We start from the raw sequence: 6,338 nt of genomic DNA, 5'->3' as shown, positions 1-6,338 counted from the left end.
AGGCAGTGTTGCACAATTCCATTGTTAACAATGAGCACCACGAGGTATTCCTAGGATAAAACAAATAAGCCTTCAGGTGCTAATGTATTAAAATACATTACAAAGATCATGATTCTTAAGACAGTAAAAGTCCTTTGTGGAAAGGACTGCTTGATCCTCTCAGTCAGGTATTTTTAGTGGTGTTCCCTAACAAGTGAATGGCTACTGTTACTATTTTCGATCTTACTAAGAGACCCAATACTTTAACTCTGGCTTTGCTACATTTTGCATTTTTTAATGTGCTAAACAAATCCTTGTCCGAGGCAACTTTGAAAATCTCAGCCCTATGGTAACTAAATTACGGAATTATTACTGAAAAAGGATATAGTTAGGGTGCTTTAAATCATCAGATTTGAAAAATGAGAATGTGATCTGCAGTTACTGTTCCTTATGAATATCACTACAAAGATATTTTCAGTATAACTTCCACCTGTAATATGTCACAGAGCTTTCCATACTCATCTTGGGCAAAACATGGGGCTTTTATCAAATTTGTGCATGGTGAAATAATTATTGCTTGTTTACTGGTTCCAGGAATCTGCTTCCTGTGAAATGTGACCCTTTCATGGTTCATCCTGGTATTTGACTGTCATTTTTTAAATGGAATTGAAGGGGATTGCCTCTTTAAAACACTGCTTTGATCTAAATCTGATCTAGTGTACAATAGCATTGAAATAATGCTGCCTGCTTAGGGCTGATAGGGCCTTCAGGTCAGTTTGTGTGTTAGTCACTAGTGACCAGTGACCAGCAAGAGTGAGAAGAGCTGGTATCAGCCATGAGGTATTTATTTTGCTTCAGGACCTCACTAAGGTTGAGAGGTTTTCAGGATGAAAACTTTAAAGCATAAGGGAGAAGAGACAGAGTAACAAGAGCTTTTGTTGCAAAACACTTTCACTGTGTTAAGTTAGCAGGTACATTGAAGTTGCCCATCTATGGATGGATTATCCTGCAGCTGAGCCCTTTCTTGCTGTGCTCTTTAAGGAGGGAGTACTTTCTGCAGACTTGCAGAGTACAAATGGCATTTTCTACCCATTTTAGCCTGTAACTGGCTCTGGAAGCTGTTTGATCAACATTAATAATTCAGGAGGAGAAAGGAAGGAGGGAAGATTGCATGTTCCCCTTTTACAGAGAAGAAAGCAAAACCTGGCAGGCTGGGGGAAAGGAGTGTCAATGTGTTCATGATGGCCAAAGGCAAGACCTGTAGACACTGTGGTCCACTTGGTTCCAGTTGATGTATTGAAAGGATCCAGTTTGTTTCTATGAAATCACAGGAAGGGGTTAGTGAGTCCTTTCTGGAAGGCACTCTGCAATCCATGTTGTATGGGGGGAATGCCAGTGTTCTTTGAACCTATTGTTGCAGTCTTGTGGCCCTCAGAAGACAGTTCGAGGGTGCCCTGGTTTTTGCTTTGTGCAGGGATCTTAAGACCAGATATCTTCTGTTAAGTGATCTTGAGAAATAAGCCTAGCACAGAGGTGAAATCTGATTTAAATGAGTCCTATTTAAAATCACTCATTATAAATGCATTAGGTTAAGCTTGTACAGTTCTTATGTTCAGTCCTGTCCTGATGGAGGCAGACTGGTGAGCCTTTAATTTACAATCTTGCTGAAGAGTATGACTAAGAATTTTTGAACTTTATTAATAAATGCTACTAAGGAGGTGGTTCAAACATCATGGTATATACGTTGCAAGAGGATACTCTACAACTGTAGTTTTATGTATTGTCAACAATAATAACATTGAGGTTTTGGAGACAGCTTTAAAGGACAAAATTATTTAGCACCATAATAGAAATGTTGAAGACTTGGATGATATTAAAGGTTCAATGGGAAGTCTACGGGATTATATAAAAACCTAACTATGTGCAGGAGTTTCAGTGCCCTAGCAGAAAAGTAAGAGCCTGCCTCACTTTTCTTTGTTTTCCCAGATAGGAGGTATTGTGCCTTTGGCGAGTCTGCTGGAATTAAATCAAGATAATTTTTATGTTTAGTAAGAATGTGGAAGTTATTTAGCCTCTTGCATAAGGGGAAACTGAAAAAGGGGGAAAGGGATGTTCTTCCAGCTTTGTACAAGGCTTTTGTGGGTGTGTCAAGCACTAGGATCTGTACCAGCCTGAAATACAAGGTAACATTTGTGATGGAATGAAACAGTGAGGCAATTCTGCTGAGTTTCTGATGATGGGGTAAGAAAACAAAGCTTGGGTATATTTCTTCCTGCTCTTGATTACATCATAATTCCCCACTACATACCCCAGATGCCTATTTAATCGGTTATGGGGGGGAGTGTTTGTGGGGTTTTTGGTTGTTAGTTTGTTTGTTTTTCTTAAGAGATAGTGAACAAAGTGTTTGGAAGTGCCTCTATCAATGTATCATTGGAATACCACTGTAAAACAATGCACCACACAGAAAAATCACTTTACTGCAATAGCAGCAGTGCATTGTCCCCTTGGGTTCATGGGCAGCCTTCCTGACAGCACTTCCTTCTGTCACAGGTTCCCTCTGGCCTGTGTCAGAGGCTTACACTGACCCTCCCCTGCCCTGCAGCTGATTTTGCTACATCCTCTGCTCTTTCATTCCTTCAGTCTGTCCCGGTCTTCCATTCTAACCACAGCAAATGCCCAGGGTCTGCTCTTGAAATGAGTGGTAATCTGAATGAAAGGATGGTGGTATATTCACCACACGCTTTCCCAAGCAGAATGGGGCTTTATGGGCAACTAAATCAAAGGTTTGGTGCACAGGTAACCTGGGTTGCGTGCATTCTCTTCGCTGCTCTGCAGAAGTCCAGGAAATTTGGATTTCACTGGGTGCTGGGAAAGGAAGGGGCAAGATGATAGAGAGCAAAGATGTTCTCGAGTCAGGCAATGTCATTGCAGTTATTAGTTTACATTATTTAGGTGTCTACCCTTGAAAAATTAATACCATCATTCCTCCCATCTAAATGCATTTCCCTCTTGGACACATTTTTAGCAATTGCTATGGACAATTGGATGTCGAAAGACAGTGGCTTACCATTTTGGATTAGGATTCTTATCAAAAAAGTTTTCTGAGTTCTGCATCTATTAGACACGTTTTTGCTTGGAATAACTGGAGAAACAAACATATATATATATGCATACACACACACACATATATATGTAAAAACTAACACAAAAAACCCCCACCTTACCCTAACAAAAAAAAAAAAACAAAAAAAAAACAACAAATATTTGTATTTTTTATCGATCGGGCCAGCAGTTGTGGTCCAAACTGACATGCTACAGCGAGCCACAGTATTGCCCTTGGGACCACAGTGCAGCAGGTTTTTGTAATAAAAACGTTTCAGATACGTGGCAAAGCAGTTCTGACCACCCTACTTGGGATTAAGTAGGAGGCTCTATTTCTAGGACTGATTTTTCCATTGGTATTGCTCCCTGAACACAAGCAACATTTTCACTCCCTGCTGGAGTAGCTTAACCTACTAGTGAGCTCCTCAGCTTCCCATGGGTGCAGGTTGCTCCTGAGAGTCAGATTTAAGGTTAGAAATGTCTCCTAAGTAAATGCAGCACAGGCCTAGATTTACCAGAATTGGAGGCTAATTTTAAAAAAGTCTCAGTTCTTCTCTCATTACTTCTAATGATGTAACACATTGAATTAAATGCTATGCCCCCTTACATCAATGAGCTGCCATATCAACATGACAGTAAGTGAAGCCCCACTCCACATTTGCAATGAAAAGCCATAGGAGGGCTACAGAATCTGGCTGGGAAATGCTGCAGGTCTTCTCTGATGGAGTTTCTGAGGCAGCATGCTGACTGCAAGAGGACCTGCAGCTCAAGGGGAGTCTAGAACTTCCCCATCCTCATGTGAAGTCTTGAAACCTGGAGAATCCCTATAAGCTCAGCTCCTGTCAGCTGACATTAGCACCTTTTCTGAGCTGCAAGTCAGCCTCTCACTCATTGCCTCTCTTCTGCACAGGTTATTTCTCAGTTGGCAAGCCAAGAGGAGCACACAAGAAAAAGCTAAGATGTGGCTGCTAGGTGCACTGGGTTGACCCAAGCTGGCCACCAGATACCCACCAAAGCTCTCTACCACTCCCCCTCCTCAACTGGAAAGGAGAGAAAAAAATATAAGGAAAGGCTGGTGGGTCAAATAAGGACAGAGAGACATCACTCACCAGTTACCATTGTGGGCAAAACAGACTCAGCCTGGGGAAATGAGTTATATATTTATTACCAGTCAAATCAGAGTAGGGTAATGAGAAACAACACCAGATCTTAAAAACAACTTCCCCCACCCCTCCCTTCTTTCTGAGCTGAACTTCACTCCTGATTTCTCTACCTTCTCCTCCCACAGCAGTGCAAGGGGATGGGAAATGGGCAGTTTGTCACTTTATCTCTGCTGCTTCTTCCTCCTCAGGGGGCCATCCTCATCCTCTTCCCCTGCTCCAGCATGGCGTCTCTCTACTTGGAAAAAGTCCTCCACAAAGTTTTCTGACATGGGTCCTTCCCATGGGCTGCAATTCTTCACAAACTGCTCCAGCATGAGTCCCTTCCATGGGGTGCAGTCCTTCAGGAACAAACTGCTCCCCCCACAGGGTCACAAGTCCTGCCAGCAAAGCTGTTCCATCAGGACTCCTCCTTCCATAGGTCTACAGATCCTGCTGGGATCCTGCTCCAGCTTGAGCTCCCAAAAGGATTACAGTCTGCTTTGGGCATTCACCTGCTCTGGTGTGGGGTCATTCACAGGCTGGATATCTGCTCCACTGCCACCCTCCATGGACTGCAGGGGGACAGCATGCCTCACCATGAGCTGCACCCCTGGCTTCAGGGGAATCTGCTTGGGTGCCTGCAGCACCTCTTCCTCCTCTCCTCCTTCATCACTGACCTTGGTGTCTGCAGAGCTGTTGATCTCACATGTTCTCCCTCCTCTCTTCTGACTGCTGCTGGTGTTGCACAGAGGTTTGGGGCTTTTTTTGCTTCCTAAAAGATGTTATCCCAAGGCCTGGCTTGGCCTTGCCCAGTGGTGGGTCTGCCTTGGAGCTGGCTGCCACTGGCTCCATCAGATTTTGGGGAAGCTTCTAACAGCTTCTTACAGAAGCCACCTCTGGGTGGCCCCTGTAGCCCCTGCACTACTAAAACCTTGCTACTCACACCCAATACACTCAGCAAGACAGGCAGAGATTTCAGCACATCAGCAGCCTCACTGCTGCTCCTTAGGCAGCTCTGAGACTCTGTGGCATGAGTAGCTGGAGCTTGCTTTGAAGGACTTGGGCAACAAGAACAAAAAAAGGAATATTTTTAAAAAACAATTTGAAACTTTTCTTAGGTTTCTCACTTGTATTGGGGTTGAATATAACCATTAAGAAAAAAAAAAAAAAAAAAAAAAAGCAAAGCAATTACAAGCTGGGACAGCCTAATGGGCCTGTTGCACATTAAGAGCAGTGTATCTCTGCCAAATAGTGTACTACTCCCACACAACCTGTTGAAGAAATATTCCTAATCAAGTCATGTTCCAGCTGGCTATAGCTGTATTTACTTTTTTACAGAGGTATTTACTTTTTAAAATGTTCCATGTGATATCTGAGCATTCAGAAAACAAGAATGATGCCCAGAAAACAAAAGTTGTGCCACACTGCAGTAACTTTGACCTTGAGTTACATGCAGTCTAGGTTAAACTTGAAGTCAGCACATGACAGAAAACAGAGATTACAGTTCAAAAAGTGGGCCCCAATCATATTGCAGTGTAAGATCTGTAAGTGGAAGCTTGCTTAATCCTGACTCTTGCCACTGTTAGAGATTTGTCACCAAAAATAGATCACTTTCCCATTCTGTGGTGTTCCAGAGGGGAACCAGATTCAGGCAGATGAGAAAAGACCACCAATCTAAAAATAACATCAGAAGCAGAAAATTCCTGCCCTTGGCCTGGAGCATAGCTCTTTCCTCTGGCTACCTGTACTTCACATTTTTTCATCAAACTCATCAGGCACCTGCCCTGTCTCCCAGGTTTCAAGTGGAGACGTGGATTTGCAAAGCGGCTTGGGATGTGAACACTGAATACACACAGGGGCCTTGCTCCAAGGAGGAAGGACTGACTGCCCCGGGTGTCTGTGCCTCATCCCCCAGGTTCCACAGGGCACCTGTAACACCAGGAGCTACAAAGCAGGGCTTTGTAAGAGGCCTGTTGGATGGGTGCTCCAGAAGTCGTCAGACTAGTTTTATTTGGCTGCACAGATGAAGAATAAAAACACATCATCAAACACGATACACGATGTTACTTTACTCACTTTTCTCCATTTCCTCCAGAATGCCCACATTTAATCCTG

Source organism: Heliangelus exortis, chromosome 2 (genome assembly GCF_036169615.1).
Source record: "Heliangelus exortis chromosome 2, bHelExo1.hap1, whole genome shotgun sequence".
NCBI lineage: Eukaryota > Metazoa > Chordata > Aves > Apodiformes > Trochilidae > Heliangelus > Heliangelus exortis.
The sequence above is the reverse complement of the archived record's forward strand: the minus strand, read 5'-3'. Positions refer to the sequence as shown.